Genomic DNA, 17,643 nt, shown 5'->3' with positions numbered 1-17,643 from the left:
CGTAACGGTCACACCGAAAGTTCCGGTTGGAAGCCGGAAGTTCCGCTTATTCTTGAATATCCGGAAGTTCCGCAGCAAGTTCTGCAATTTCCCAAAAAGTAACAGAAAGCACCCGGAGGTTCGGCCGGAAGTTGGGCCGGAACTTCCGGCTCCTAGGAATTTGGAACAGAATCCAACAAACTCAACCTTGAGACAAATTCCTCCTTGTAGCAAATTCCTCCTTGTAGCATGAACATCAACAATTTCTGAATCAACAAAGAAAACACTTTCGGCGCCAACAACCACCAGGGCTAAACAGTTATACCAACTAAGTTTGAGCATAGCAATAGGAATTGTCATCATATCAGCAAGATTATCATGAGTGCTGATCTTGCATACCTTCAATTTACCTTGCAACAACGTCGCGAACAAAATGGTACTTGACATCAATGTGCTTGGTTCTCTCACGGAGCATCTGATCCTTAGTAAGATAAATAGCACTTTGACCGTCACAAAACAGGTTAATGCAAGAAACATCTTGACAAAGCTCAGCATACAAACCCTTCAAACAAACAGATTCTTTGCAAGCTTCAGCAATAGCCATATATTCTGCTTCGGTTGTAGATTGAGCAACAACTAGTTGCAGTGTTGCCTTCCAACTCACAGCACATCCACCTACCGTGAACACATAACCTGTGAGGGATCTCCTCTTATCCAAGTAGGCAGCAAAATCTGAATCCACAAAGCCAGCGAGTCCCTCGTTAGTCTTGCCAAACTTCAAGCAAGCATTGGATGTGCCACGGAGGTACCTGAAAATCCACTGAACAGCTTTTCAATGTTCTTTACCGGGATTAGCCATGTAACGACTGACCAAACTCATAGCATATGATAAATCAGGACGTGAACAAACCACTACACCATGACCCCCCCTTTAGCAACGCATCGATGTGTTGCCTAATGTCCATATAGGTGTTGCTAGTGTCTGCACCAACGCACATTGTATGTGTTGCCTTTTGTGGTGTTGCAAGGATACCGTGCAACGCATATACCTGCGTTGGTAAAAGGCATGAAAAAGCGTTGGAGGATTGCAACATATATTTGGTAACGCTTCCGAATCGTTACTAGTGGTGCACCAACGGATTTGCATGTGTTGCTTTTGGTGGCGTTGCACGGGTCTGCTGCAACATATATTTGGTAACGTTTCTGAATTGTTGCTAGTGGTGCAACAACGGATTTGTATGCGTACCTTTTGGTAGCATTGCAAGGGTTTGCTACAACACATATATATGCATTTCTAAGGGACATGAATGCGTTGATGGTTAGCTTGTTGGATGGATTTGAATATTCAGTGCAATGGAGATAACATATCATCGCCTCACTTAGGAGCGTTGTTACATTACGTGTTATATTAATGATATTCTAACATAGCAAAAGATAAAAGGGATCACAATGTAGCAAATAAAAACACCTTATATATTAATAACGCCATTATTGCATTACAAAGGAAGTCATCCACCCATCACATTATATGTATATATATTGTTTTGTGTCCTAAACAAATATTCTAAAAAGTATAGCATCATCCTCCACCTTGCGATCAACATCTGAGACTTGCATCATCCATTTATTTTAGCAATCTACAAAAATAAAATGTGGAGATAAGTAACATAGCACTAAAGAGAAATGAATATACTAAGTATTTAATTTTAAGAGAGGAGCAACATACAAAGGTTGAAGGCCATGCGATAATTGTTCCTACGGCATGGTCGATAAGTTTAACCTTTTTGAGTGGTCGTATCAACTCATTGCATTTTGCTAATGCAGCCTCAACACGCACTGCCCAGAACTCATTTCCAAGTCTAGCACCTTCAATTTTATATTCTGGATCACTACTTATGAGAGTAGCAAGAGCAACATTCTTGTTTGCAGTTTCCAAGCTCTTCAGGAATATTGTAGTGCCAACCTATTACATAAATTTTAATATGAGAAAATAATCTGGAAGGCAGTAATTTAAAACTTAATGCTTATACCATCATCAAATTAGCACCCAACAAATTCATTCTACTGCCTTGTTGCTTCTGCGGAAGACATTATGTGCAATATTAGTATATCCAATATACTTAAAACCTATGCAAACTAGAACATAGAATAAAAGATTTAGAAGGTCTATGTTACTACATTAGCAAGCTTTGTCGCGTTATCCTCTTTCAAAATCTTTTTGTTCTGGCCACCATGCTAATAACAAGAAGATAGATAGAGTTTCTTTGTTTGAGGAAAGTTCTGTAAGATAGGCAAGAAATATAATAGATATAAAAATTGCAAAAATGAATGGGAAATAATAATTTAATGCTCAATCAAGCTTTTACTATACAGTATACAAATAAGCATACCTTATCTGTAGCAGGACGCTTGTTTGATCGATGCAAATCCGTATCATCGACAACATTTTGTTTAGTCTGTAGCAAAAGGTAAGAGATGGATTTTTAAAATACCTCATGTGGAAGATAATAAATGTGTCCATATAGGTTTATTATCTTCCATTAGTTAACAGATACCAGAAGCCATAACAAATTCCAGTTCACACTTGATTCGAGCATGTTAACAGTGAAAGATCCAGCAGCTTATTAGCTGATAAGGGTCAGATACAGTACCCCAACGATGGTGGTCACCCAACAATATATAAATGAGCATAACTTGTCTACAGAAGGATATTTGCTAGGTACTTGTGAATCCATATCATCAAGAAAGTTTTGATTGCTCTGTACCAGAAGATAAGAAATGATTATTTTCTTTACAATACAAATCTGAATATAATTATGCATATATACTCTACCATCATATCATTTCACTGCTCAACTGTATCATGTTGTTCACGAGGACAATCACCATATACTCTCTGGTGATAGAAAACCATAACATTCAGACCATATTTATTTGAAATAAACATTGAAAATGTTTATTAACTACTTCGTACAGATACACATACCTTCTTTTTTGAACCTGTCCTGTCAACATAAATATCATCTTGGTATGTAGATATTTGATCCAAGGTACCCTGTAATGCCAACTAAACAAATTAGTACATGTAATGAATAATGGAGAAGTTATTTAAATCTACCCGTCTTTCGAAGTTTTTTGTCTTTTCTTGAAGTTCCAGAATTCTATCATCTTGATTCTTCATATGTTGTTCATACTTTTCCATCTTAAGTCTAAGTGACATAATATCTTCACTGGAGGTATCGTTCAATGAAGTAAGATTCATATCCTGAAAGTGACGTGAAGCTGATATACCAAAGACTTGATTTGGATTTGGAACACGTCCCAGGCCATGTACATGTCCAGGCTTGTCTACTCCAAGTATTTTATTCAAGGCATCTCCTTTCCAAGCTGTCTTTCCGCGAATAGTATCTGCTAAATCTGGTTGCTGCTCTATAAGTTTCTTCAAATCATCTTATACATTAAACAATGAAATTAGGAAGAACGAATTAAATAGAAACAAAAACTGTAAATAATCAAGAGCTGGTACCATACCACGTGGTTGTTCATGTTCTTGTCACTTTTATGCTTGTGTGTATGGATGTACAGGACAGCTCTGTGTGGGTTCTTCTTTTCTGGATCTTTTTGCCTCTGTTCATTATACGTTAAGCTACCCCAAAGTTGGCAATGCGAATATAAGGAGTAAGATATGAACATAGATGTATATAGTTTGAGTAAATTACCAGCTCTTCTCTATTTCGAGCAAAACTTTTAGTTCCAGCCGTGTGCGTTGACTTCTTCATGGCACAATTTTGCCGGTTTTGCTCACTTATATCCTGTCATAAGATTGGTAAATAATTTTTGAAAATTTAATTTCATAATGTCTTGGAAAGAGCAAGCAACATGTGAATGATAAATTTTATGAGTGTATACTTACTCGGGCTTTTTGGCTCATCCAGTTCATGACAAGAGTGATCCACTGGTCCTTAATCACACCCGATGGAACATTGTTGTTATTATCTTCCATACTCTTAGATTCATCAAAATACATTGATTTTAGATTTGATTTATGTTGTCTCCATCTATCTCCAATAGTTTTTAATATATATTTTTCCATGCGAGCAGGGTAAAGGAACCTCATCTACATATCAAACAAATGATGAAATGTAAAGCAAAACGAATTTAGCATAAGAAAGTTGATAAACTCACACTTACCTTCACTTGTCCTAGTATATCCTTCTTATTTCTTTCTTCGTTGGTAGTTTTCTCTGTCTCCCTTATTAGTTTTCTCCGGTCCTTGTAGCTTAAGCTGCACAATTTTCCATTCCTTGCAATCATGCCAAGAAAACTACCTAGACGTCCAGCTTCCTTCCCAATCGGTTGATTTAGGTCATTGCAGTTAACTACAATTCTCAACCCTTTTGGAAGATTCCATGTTTTCCTCAGCTTTGTCCCCTTTCTCTTTTTTTCCCCATTTTCAACTGATCATTGATACAGTTCCAAAAAAATATGTTATACAAATGAGTTATCAACATATAATTACTAATCATCATCAATATTGAATATCTCAAAATATTACCTTGGAGATTACCATCACTACCATCCACGTTGTTGTTATCCTCAGCATCGCTATCTATCAAGTCTTCTTCATTAGAAGATACAGATTGAGAATCAGATGAATCATCGTCTTTATGCGTACCATTCTCACGATCCATATTTTCCTCTGTCATACATTCCTCGTGGCATTGATCGACACGGACTTTATTACGGCATCGAATGATACGTGTTTTAGTCGCCATATCTATTGCACAACAACAACCAAAACGTTAGCTGAATATCCATGTGCAGAGCTGTAAATTGTAAATTAGATTAAACTATGTAATCTCACCACATGCTAGCTGCAAATCAATAGCAAAGTAAGTAGTCAATTAGTGCACTTTGTAGGACACATCTGACAGACAAATATGTATCTCATGGCAAGGACACATAATACAAGTTGTAGATCATAGACAGAAATTAAGGCACAAGTAACAGCAAGGAAAACAACATTTTAGAAACTTTTATGCCTTTGTAATTTATCTCTGGTAGCCTGTGCCACTGGGAGCAGATTACAAGTTCTTAGATTGAAAGAAAATGATTTTTGGGTGCACAATTTGAAATATCTCAAATCTGAACAGAGTAACAAATTAGTAAAACTTTAGATGACAAAATAGATAATATTTTTGGTGATTTTCTTTATGAGAACAGCAGATCTAATAACAAGATGCAACACAGATCACAAGCAAACATCTAAGGATGGGATAGGAGCACTGTAACGAGAATGGGACACATCAGGCACTAAATAAACTCTGAATATCACAATCAACAGTAACTGAATTTGTCTGGGTTTTCATATGCACATAAAGATCACAAAACAGAGCATCCACTATTTTCTAATGCAAAACAAACTCAACTATCGGCAACAAGGGATTGGATGGATCTCAGATTTTTGCAGACAAATACACGAACAAGATCGAGGGCGATGGTGCATATCAGCGGTGACACAAGTAGTATGTTGCCCAGCCGCTGGATTTGAGAATTTGATCAGTAAAGCTAAATGCCAAATAAACATCAAAATAAGCTCTCAATTGCTATAAACATGATGGTCATCAACATCCATGGTAAATTGCATGACACGAGTAGTATGTTGCCCAGCGGCCGAACATGGCCAGCCAATCGCCATGGCTGGGGACTCGGATAGGGCGCAGTGGCGAAGGCGGCGGAGTGGGGCGACGCTCCTCTGTTAGGGGAGAGGAAGTCGGGATGAAAGATGATGGCAAAGAGGAGAGTCGGCGCTGACCTGTAAGCAAGACGCAGAATCGCCGGCGGCAGGCCGTAGTTCCGTGGAAGTGTCAACAGGAAACAGGAATGGCTAAATCTACAAATTGGGGATCTTTATAGGTAGACGAGGAGGCGCGGTGATTTTTAGGGGTAGTTACCTTAATTTGTTTCTTTACAATCTGAGTAATCAAGGGTCACAAACTCCAGTGTATGGAAGGTGGGGTTACTAAACAATACCATGTGTAACAAATCAACTGATTGGTTTACCCACGAGGAGAAATAGCCGGAAAATCAATCGAAGTACCAAGGAATGGAGGGAAACAAAAAAATGGAGGGAAATAATGGAGGGAACTTAAAACCTGGTACGAAAAATTGGAAGAGGTGAAAATTAGTGTTGAAGTGCCACGAACATTCATGTGATTCGAGATTTCAAATTGAGTAGATGAACTAAAATAGAAAATGAAATAGAGCTGAGCTCAGGCGCCAACGATGTGTTTTGCACGCACAATTTGAAATCATAGGTTTGGTGTCTATATGATCGGCAAAAATCATATCATACAACTAACCCAGCAAGATGTATCTAACATTGTTGCTCTCACCTCATTTATTATCTGATACAGAGCCTCTCAGATACATCACCAAAATATCTTACATGGCAGATTTATGAACAATCATCTTACAACTATTGGAGATGTCTTTAAAGCACACCCGTGATTCCGATCGGGACGACATGTGTGACTACTATCGGACGGCATCCATGATTCCTATCGTACAACCATGGGTGTTTGCACTGTGAAGTTTTAGGGAGTATGTAATCTTATAAAAATTACCACCTCCGTTCATTAATATAGGAAGTTTTAGTTTTGTCTTTAATCAAAATTATTCGAGTTTGACCAAGTTTATAGAAAATTCATCAACATCTACAAAATTAGTTTCAATAAATCTATAGTTATTATAAATCTTATTTATTTGATGTTACTGTAAACTTGGTCAAACTTATTTTTTTTTTTACTTCAGACACAGTTAGAACTTCTTATTTGACGCTTTTTTTTTCTAATATGAACAAACCTGCATAGTAAAATGTGTCTAGATACATCCATATGTGGCGGGCATGTGGCGTGTTTAAGCCTCGCCGAACTGTTTTTGGACTAAAGTGACACAGTAGTCCAGTTTAGGGGTTTAAGTGTGCATTTTCTGAGTTCGTGGACTAAAGTGTTCATTTTTACCGAGTTCATGGACTAGTGGTGTATTTTACTCTATCTCATCGGGGCTAGACTTTGTGAGCAAAAATTGAAAAGCACTCCATGATTCATCAAAATTTCAAAACTTTTATGATTTTAAAATATATTTCTAAGTGGACTAATCCTCCCAGCCGCCACCACTGGAGCCATAAGATCGACGCAACCCCAGTCCTCTCAGTCTCAGACAAATCCGCAGTCTCTAATCCCCAATCCCCAATCCCCACTCTCTAATCCACGTAATCCACCACCGCCCGTGCCTCTTGCACCTCCTCCCAACCGAAGTACCAGGTGGTCCGCTGGCGGTCGAGCATCGCGAGGAGGAGGGGACACTGCCGCCAACGGCGAGAAGGAGGTTCTGGTGGGCTGGTAACCTGTGTCATGATGTTCGCGGACGTCAGTATCACCATTGAGGACTGAATTTTTTTCCTTACTGAACTGGAAAGCGAACATAGGGGACAGATCAAATGAAGAACTGACTCTTCTGTGCACTAGTATTGAAGAAATTTATTTGTTTGCTGTTGTAAGATTTTTATGGTTAGCTGTAAGGGAATCAGGCAGCGATGTAGATTTGTTTTGTTTCAGACTCCAGATAAAAGCTTCTCTTATGTAAAATTCTGGACATATGTACATGTAAGTGTTATAATTGGAAGAAAGAACTATCAATACACGGATTGTTTAGTTGGTGATTGGAATTTCAATTAATTGGCAGCCGAATTGTTGTTTTTTGCTTGTTTATAGTTCGTACTTATGAAGTCTAAAACTTTGCACTCAGCATGTATGCAGTTTGCCAAGCATATATACAGATTCAGTTTCAGTACAGAACAGTCCTCTGGTTTTTAATGTTTCTCTTTTTTAAATTGGCATTACACCTCTGAAATTGATAATGTTGTACACAGAACTAGTAGACAACTGAAGCATTATATTGCCAAATCAGATTATCAGGTTCATCGAGGAGAGTAACATTACGAACAATCTGTTCCAGTTGCATAAGGGAGGCAGTGAAGTTCATCTGAAAAGTGAGTTTATATCACTTAAAGGATGCGTTGTTCAAATTACAGAAAATACAAAATTCTGATGCCACATCTCAAAAATAGAGGATACTAAGTTTATATCTCTTAAAACAATTCAACATAGAAAATAGATGTATCTGAGTTCACTTCTCTAACATTAACACAAGTCATCACATCTCAGAAATTAACATAACACCTTCTCTGTTTCTCAATGAAGAGACAACATAGTAACTATAAAACAAATTATCGTGATGAGATACACAGCTGGCAATGGAGCTCCATTCAATTATCCTGCGAGAAATAATAATTGGTGTTGTGAAGCTAATTTGCATGAAACAATAGAAGAAGAGAGGGAGAAAGATAAAAATAGAAGCAGACCTTCATTGAGTTACTAATTTTCATCATCAGAGCCTGCAATAGGATCTATTGTTGTTCCTTCTATATCTCTATCAACAGAACCTGCAATAGGATCTACTGTTGTTCCTTCTATATCCCCTCGCATCCATGTCTTATTCTCATTTGCAGTATGGAGAAAATCCTCCCCAAGGTTACTCACATGATAAGGTTCCATCTCTACATCATTCCATTCTTCACCCATGTCAAAATCATCTCGAGGGGTCACCTTCCTCACAAGTGACCATCCTGGATTTGTACGGTCTTCCACATAGAACACTTGGTCAACTTGACTAGCAAATACAAAAGGTTCATGCTCTTTTTTTTCACCGTTGTGGATCCCATGTGCAAAATTCACAAGCCTAAAACCATACTTGTCTGTTTTTACTCCTTTTTCTTTCTTTTTCCGTGGGCAATTTTTTACCCCTTTTTCTTCATTACCCTCAACCCATTCACATTTAAATAGGACCACTGAAAAATTTCTATAATAATCTAACTCAATTATGTCAACTATCCTACCATAGTACATGACATCTCCAAGGATAGGGTTAGTATCACCTGCAGAAGAGTAGCTTGATGTTTTTGCGGTCACAACAACTCCACTATTCTGAGTCACCTTGTCATAACGCTTGGGTCTAAATCTATATCCACGGATGCAAAAGGCCCTATGTTTTCTTGCATCCTGAAGTGGACCACGGGCCAACCATCTAAGATCCTCATCAATGCTGTCAGTACCTCTTTGCTGCTCCAGCCGCATGATCTACACCAAAGCGAAACATACATAAGCTAAGACTCAAATTAAGAAAAAAAACATAGCATGGAACTTACATGATCTCTAAACCAATCAGGAAATTTTTCATGCTACATCCTCTCTATGGTACTAAGTGATAGGCGACTATTGCGATTTCTCCTTTTCAATTCCGCAGCATGCGCTCTAAAAAATGTTAAATATCAGTTTAAATGAAAACAATTATTTAACATGTTACCAAGCTATGGCTGAAAATTACTTGAGATATGGAGTGACAGCATCACGGTTGTACAACACATATCTATGTGCTTCCAATGTCTCCACGTCATTCAAAGTGTAATCGCTAGGTTTTCCCAATGGATTTCCAACAGGAGGAAATAACTTGGATTCAGCATACAAGGGAGATTCATATTCCTGTGGTTCATCATGATTCCTCAATGGTTGGTTATGCTTAGTGAGGAAACCCTCTAAGTATCTTGAACAGAATATCATACACTCATCCGCCAAATATGATTCTGCAATTGAACCCTCTGGATGAGCTTTGTTGCGAACATCCGATTTCAGTTTACCAAGGTACCTGCAGCACATGAAATTTTAGCAAATTATATTACATTAGTTGTAAAATTAAGAGAGAACATGTCTTAAAACATTACATTGTTACCTTTCAATAAAGTACATCCATCGATAGCACACAGGTCCAGCAATCTTACATTCAGTTGCTAAATGGACGACTAAGTGAATCATAACCGTGAAAAACCCAGGAGGGAATATCATCTCCATTTTACATAATGTGATTTTAATTGATTCTTCTATGCGGTCAAGCTCGTCAACACGAAGAACTTTTGAACATATTCCTCGAAAGTAAGAGGACAAATCAAATAGTACCGCTGTGACATCATCTGGAAGAATATCCCTCAAAGCAATAGGCATGAGTTGCTGCATTAGGACATGACAATCATGTGTTTTTAGCCCATAAATTTTTCCATCAGCAGAGTTCACACATCTGGATATATTTCCGGAATAGCCATCGAGAACCTTTATATCCTCAAGAACTTTGCAGAATAATTGCTTCTCACTTTTAGACATGGGAAATCTTGCGGGTGGCAAGTAAAACTTGCCTGAAGCTTTTTTTTCTGGATGTAACTCCTCTCTAATCTTCATTTCCTGGAGATCCAGACGACTCTGGAGATTATCTTTTGACTTTCCATCTAAATTTAGAAGCGTGCCAATAATATTATCACACACATTCTTCTCTATATGCATCACGTCAAGATTATGTCGAAGAAGATTATAGTCCCAATAAGGTAATGTGAATAGACTACTAACTCCCTTGTAAGTTTTTGACTCCTCAAAATCATCAATAGCTTTTATTTCATCCTCTACCTGACGCCCATAGTAAGTTTTAGGCTCTGGTCTATGCTCCATGGTTCCATCAAAAGACTTTTTATCATTACGAAATCTGTGATCAGGTGGCAGAAATCGGCGATGCCCCATAAAACAAGATTTCTTCCTGTGTTTCAAGCATTTGGACCATGCATCCGGACCACAAGGTAGACATGCAAATTCTCCATGCACCTTATGTGAAGCAAGCATCCCTAATGCAGGCAAGTCATTTATGGTCCAGAACACAACTGCTCGCAGAGTAAAAGTCTTATTTTTGGATGCATCATATGTGGGAATTCCATTCACAAATATATCTTTTAGGTCATCCAAAAGCGGCTGGAGAAAGACATGAATATTATCTCCAGGACTTTGGGGCCCAGGAATTATCAAAGATAGGGAAAGATGATATTCCTTCATACATAGCCATGAAGGCAGGTTATAGATGACCAACACAACTGGCCAACAACTATATTTAGAACTCAACATCCCATATGGATTAAATCCATCGGTAGCCAAGCCAAGACGAATATTACGAGTATCGGATGCTATTTCTGGGAACTTTTCATCTAAAGCCCTCCATGCTTGGGAATCGGCGAGATGTCAAAGCACGCCATCCTTTGTGCGTCCTTCATCATGCCATCGCAACAGAGCTGCCGTTTCTTTGCACATTAACAACCTCTTCAGCCTCTCCTTGATTGGAAAGTACCGTAACACTTTGTGTGGTATTGCGCTCTTCCTTTCTTTCTTTGTCAACTTGGTTTCAGGTTTTTTACCTTTCCACCTAGAAGTCTTGCACACTGAGCAAAAATCATCATTTGCTTTGTCTTTCCAGAACAGCTGGCAGTTATTTGGGCATGCATGAATTTTTTTATAACCTAGACCAAATTTTGAAATAATCTTCTTCGCATCATAAAAGTTTTGTGGTAGTTCGTTTCCATTTGGAATTGCCATGCGCAAAATATCAAGCATATCTCCAAATGACTTATCAGACCATTTGTTCATGGATTTGGCATTAAAAAGAAGCACAAGTAAAGATAGCTCTGACAACGTACATCCTGGCCATAAAGGTTTCTCTGAATCTTTGATCATTCTGTAAAATTGTTGTGCTTCTAAATTGGGTCCATCTATATGAGAATTTGGTGAATTTGTACTACCGGGCATAGACACATCATCATATAAATGTCTAAATGCATCATTAATTAAATCATGCATGTTCACATGCATCTCTTCCTTACGAGGTTGTGCTGGCTCATCATCATTCTTTTCGTCTAAAGACTCACCATGAAAAACCCATTTGTCATAACTCTGAAGAATTCCATTGCAGACCAGGTGACCACGAATATCATTCTTTGATAGTTGAGAAGTGTGCACACAGCTTTCACATGGACATAGGATCTTGGTATTCTCTGGCTTATCTTTATATGCAAATTCCAGAAATCCATCCACACCAGCTACGTACTCCGAAGTTCCTCTTGGATAACACAAAAGCAACTTGATAGCTTCTAAAGCCATATCAACACTGTATAAAGAGTTTAGTCTAAATAAGCGATCTAACAAAAAAAAATCCAACCATGCATCAAACAAGATGGCAGTATTATCAAGCATCTCAAACAGTAACATGAACATCAATAATACTATGCTAAAAGTATTATCACCGGCATAAATTAGAAAAGTTGCAAAATAACAGATTTTCCCCCCAGCTGTAACACAAAGCATTGCCACAGCAAGGTGCAGCCACGATACTAGTATTATTGTAATCCACGAAAAATTAGATAAAGGGCATAGACTTTCAACACATAACCAAGTTGACATGCACAGCGAAACAGAAATAAAATTGCTATGGCTGCAGCAGCCATTAGGAGAACTTACCAATGGGACTCCCACAGACAGTAGATGGCGTTAGCAAATGGAGGAAATCCTGACAAGATTGATTGAGCTCAGACCTTGGGACGGTGGTAGGCCGCATCCAAATCACAGGAGGCAGCGGAGACGAATCTGGAGAATAAAAACGATTTAGAGATTTATCTGATTATGGGTGAAGCTAGGTGGACAAAAAAATTCGGTACTCAATCTGCCTGAGATTCTTACCTGCGTCCTGTTAAGGATTTGGAGAGGACGAGGGGTTTGCATGGAGGAAGGAGATGGCCGTGTCCTGTTAGGGATCTGGAGAAGATTGTGGGGGATCTGGAGCAGGGGAAAGAGATACCTGGAAGGAGGAAGTCGTGGAGGAAGAGGAATTTGGAGACAACTACAAGCAGTTTGGATCGGAAGGAGATCTCTTCTCGGTTTGTTTCGCGCGACTTTTTTTTCAATGGTGCTTTCTCGGCAATTATTTCTTTGGTATTTATACCTTCTCTATAAATATAGGTTTAATGGAAAAAAAACTATTCAAAACTTAGCACAAAACTTTTGCAGTTTATTGTCGTTTAAGAAAACTAGATTAATCAATGAATAGTTTAATTATTTGTCAGATTATGACCGCAAGACTGATTAGATCATATAAGTGCATATGAGATTATTTGCAACGTATAATTTGCAACAAATATATGTGTTGCTACGGAAATTAATTGCAACATACAATTTGCAACACCTATATTTGCGTACCTATGAAAACTACTATTAGCGAATTGAGTTTTCAACGCATATATTCGTAGCTATGAAAATTATTAGTAACACATATTTAAAGCGTTGCAAAGTATGCATTGCTAAATGGGGGTAGTTGTTGTAGTGGCATGGCATACATCAAGAAACCAACAGCACTAGAATAGGAAACTCGTGACATATAGTCGATATCTTCATCAGAAGTAGGACATGGCAACGCTGACAACCTGAAATGAGAAGCAATAGAAGTACTAACACACTTTGCATCATGCACATTAAGACGGTGAAGTATTTTCTCAATGTAACTTTGTTGACTAAGAAATAGTAACCTAGATTTTCTGTCCCTTTTAATTTCCATACCTAGGATTTTCTTAGCAGCACCAAGATCCTTCATATCAAATTCACTACTTAGTTGTGCTTTCAAAGTACTGATTACTTTCATGCTCTTGGCAGCAATTAACATATCATCAACATATAATAGCAAGTATATAGGTGATCCATCAACAAATTTAATATAGATACAACTGTCATACTGAGATCTACTAAAGCCACGTGAGATCATAAATGAATCAAACATTTTATACCACTGTCTAGGAAATTGTTTCAAACCATAAAGGAACTTCTTCAACTTGCAAACAAACTCCTCTTTACCAGAAACTATGAACCCATCAGGCTAGTCCATGTATATTTCCATCTCAAGCTCCCCATGCAAAAATGCAGTCTTCACATCTAACTGCTCAAGGTCAAGATCATGCATAGCAACAATACCAAAGAAAGTACGAATGAAACTATGCTTTACCACTGGAGAGAACACATCATTGTAATCAATACCTGGTATTTGACTGAAACCTTTTGCCACTAACCTTGGCTTAAACCTCATAGGCTCATTAGGAGACAAACTCTCATTTCTCTTGAAAATCCATTTGCAGCGAACGGCCTTTTTTTGTTTAGGCAAGCGCACAACATCCCATGTGCCATTCTTCTCAAGAGATTGCATCTCCTCTTGCATGACAGACAACCAGTTGACACGGTTGCCGGAAACAACCGCTTCACTATATGTGGCCGGTTCACTCTCATGCCCTACCTGTTCTGCACAACTCAAAGTATAATAAACAAGATCACACTCTTCAATTAAACGTGGGCGAGGACCTTTATTTCTCTTTGGACGGTCCGCTGCAATAGACCATGTGGGTTTCTGCAAAACACGTGGTGAGGGTGGAACAATATCATCATTATAATCATCATTGTTCCCATCATCATTGTTCCCATCATCATTGTTCCCATCATCATTACCATGATCAACCTGAGCATCATCGTTGTCAACAATTTCATCAACATGCTCCACCTGCACTTTAAGTCTCTTCTCTTCAATGCGAGAGGCATCAGTGGACAAAGTATCATGATACATAACTTTTTCATTAAAAACAACATTTCTGCTCAGCAAAATCTTTTTAGCTTCAGGATTCCACAACCTGAAAGCTTTAACTTCAGAACCATAGCCAAGAAAAATGCACTTAACAGTTCTAGGCTCTAGTTTTTCATTATCAACATGAGCATAAGCGGTGCAACCGAAAACTCTCAACTGTGAATAATCAGCAGGTTTACCAAACCATACCTCAATGGGAGTTTTTTTGTCATGTGGAATAGAAGGTGACCTGTTTATGAGGTAGAATGCGGTGGAAGCTGTCTCAGCCCAAAAATGCCTGCCCAAACCTGCATTGGACAGCATGCAACGGGCCCTCGATATGATGGTTGTGTTCATGCGCTCAGCCACGCCATTTTGCTGTGGAGTACGGGCAACTGTGTAGTGCCTAAGAACACCATCGTTGCTGCAAAACTCCTCAAACTCATCAGAAACAAATTCACCACCATTATCAGTACGCAAAAATTTTACCTTCCTTTCAGTTTGCTTTTCTACCATAGCTTTCTACTTCTTAAAAGCACCAAAAACATTAGACTTGTAGTTCAGAAAATAAGGCCAAACTTTTCTTGAGTAATTATCAATAATGGTAAGCATGCAATTAGCACCACCAATAGAAATCTTACGGGAAGGTCCCCAAACATCGGCATGCACATAATCTAATATGCCTTTGGTGGTATGAACGGAGGAAATAAACTTAACCCTTTTGTGCTTACCATAAACGCAGTGCTCACAAAACTCAAGCTTACTCAAGTTGCAGCCATCGATCAGCGCTCTCTTGACCAACTCCGCCATCCCATGTTCACTCATATGCCCAAGACGCATATGTCACAGATTCGTTTTAGCACAATCATCAGAATCATTAGGTGTAACGGCGGCAGCAAAACCAGGCAAAGTGCTACCTCTAAGAACATATAATTTGACAGAATTCATATCACCTATCATGTGAATGAGAGAACATCTAGATACCTTCAGAAGTCTACGCCCTCCGGCGTACTTGTACCCGTTACAATCCATGGTACTAACTGAGATCAAGTTTCTTGCCATGCTTGATATGTGCTTCACCTCTTTCAACGTGCGTGTCATGCCATCATGGGTCTTGATCTGAACGGACCCAATGACAACAATATGACAAGGATTGTCATTGCCCACACGCACAAAATCTCCAGTCTGCACAGACTAATAAGAACTGAAGCAATCCTTGTTACAACAAATATGAAAGGATGATGTATAGAGAATCCATTCATCATCACGGGAAGTACAAGCAGCAAGAACAGCGAGGCATTCACCCTCAGAGCTGTCGGTAGAAACGACAGCGGCCTTATCAGTACCATCGGACTTATCTTTCGGTTTGTAGGTACCATTCATTTTCTCCTTGTTCTGCTGTTTATAACAATCTTCAATGACATGATTATTTTTCTTACAATACCTGCAGAACTTGTCTTTTCCACGGGACTTTGAACGAGCTTTTCTGTCCCGGCTCTTATCTCGGTTGCCATAGTTGTTGTTCCTCTGCTCGGTCTTGCCACGAACCTGCAGAGCTTCTGCCTTTGACGACGACCCATCGTTCTGCACCATAAACTTCATCTTTTCTTTGTGTCTAAGTGCTTCTAAAACCTCATTGAGGGTTAGAGAGTCATGGCTATAAAGAATTGAATCGCGGAAATTTGTACATGAACTAGGCAACGAGCATAAGAGTAAAATGGCTAAATCCTCATCATCATACTTAACCTCCAAAGCTTGCAAATCAGAAACTATCTCTCGAAAAACAGTTATATGAGATATTACCGATTCACCTTCTTGCAGCTTATGGGTGAACAACTTCATCTTTACATGCATCTTACTGGTTAGATCTTTAGACATGCAGATCGATTCCAGTTTCAGCCACAGGGCTGCTGCGGATTTCTCCTCCAACACTTCCTGCAAAATATTATTGGACAGATGAAGTTGAATCAAAGACAAAACCTTACGATCTTTGCGTTTCTCTTCGGCAGTCCACTCCTTTTCATCCTTCTTGCCGAAGGAATCAAGCGCTTCATCCAGATCTGAAGTTTGGGCGAGAATCGCCCGCATCTTCACTTGCCACAACGAGAATCGTGTGGTGTAGTTCAGCTGCAGCAGATCGAACTTCAAGGTAGACATGTTGCAAACCCTAGGCGGAACCTGGAGCTCTGATACCAATTGTTATGAACACAACAAGCAAAAACGAAGAACGGAGAAGAAATCACAGCACAAGGACACACGGATTTAACGTGGAAAACCCTCTCAAACAACGAGAGGGAAAAAAACCACGGGCGCTAGCCAGCGAAACTTCACTATATGGGAGTGTTTACAACGCCAGGGAGATTTCACGAACTCAAATCGTGTGAACTCAGCCCAAAACGGCGGCATACAAGGGGTATATACATAGCACGAGCATTAGGGCAACTCAGATCCGTAACGGTCACACCGGAAGTTCCGGTTGGAGGCCGGAAGTTCCGCTTATTCTTGAATATCCGGAAGTTCCGCAACAAGTTGCGCAATTTTCTGAAAAGTAGCAGAGAGCACCCGGAGGTTCGGCCGGAAGTTAGGCTGGAACTTCCGGCTCCTGAGAATTTGGAACAGAATCCAACAGATTTTCCGTTAGTCCACTAGGCAACTCCAATAAAAAACGGAGAGAACACGCATGCGTAGTTGCGGAGGTTGAGCAAAATCTGAGTGAGGGCATGCAGTTTTCTTAATAAAATGCTACTTCCTCCGTCCCATATTAAATGACTTTCTATTACATGTATCTAGACGCCTTTTAGTCATAGATACATCCATATTTGAGCGAATTTGAGTCACTTAATATGAGACGGAGGGAGTACTATATTGTAGTCATTTCTGGCTTTTTGGGTTTTCGGGCCAGGGCGAGCTGCTCGTTCCAGATTTAATTGGAAGTATATATTCTAGAAACAACTTCAAAAAAAAAAACTATGTTAGTTCATAGTGAAACAAAAGAGAATGCTCATTGCTGGTCATGCTACCATTGAGGCGAGGCCTTGTTGATGGCAGTCTATGGCAAAGTTGAAGACATGCATCAACTCGAAGGAA

Source organism: Brachypodium distachyon, chromosome 1, assembly GCF_000005505.3.
Source record: "Brachypodium distachyon strain Bd21 chromosome 1, Brachypodium_distachyon_v3.0, whole genome shotgun sequence".
NCBI classification, from domain to species: domain Eukaryota; kingdom Viridiplantae; phylum Streptophyta; class Magnoliopsida; order Poales; family Poaceae; genus Brachypodium; species Brachypodium distachyon.
The sequence above is the reverse complement of the archived record's forward strand: the minus strand, read 5'-3'. Positions refer to the sequence as shown.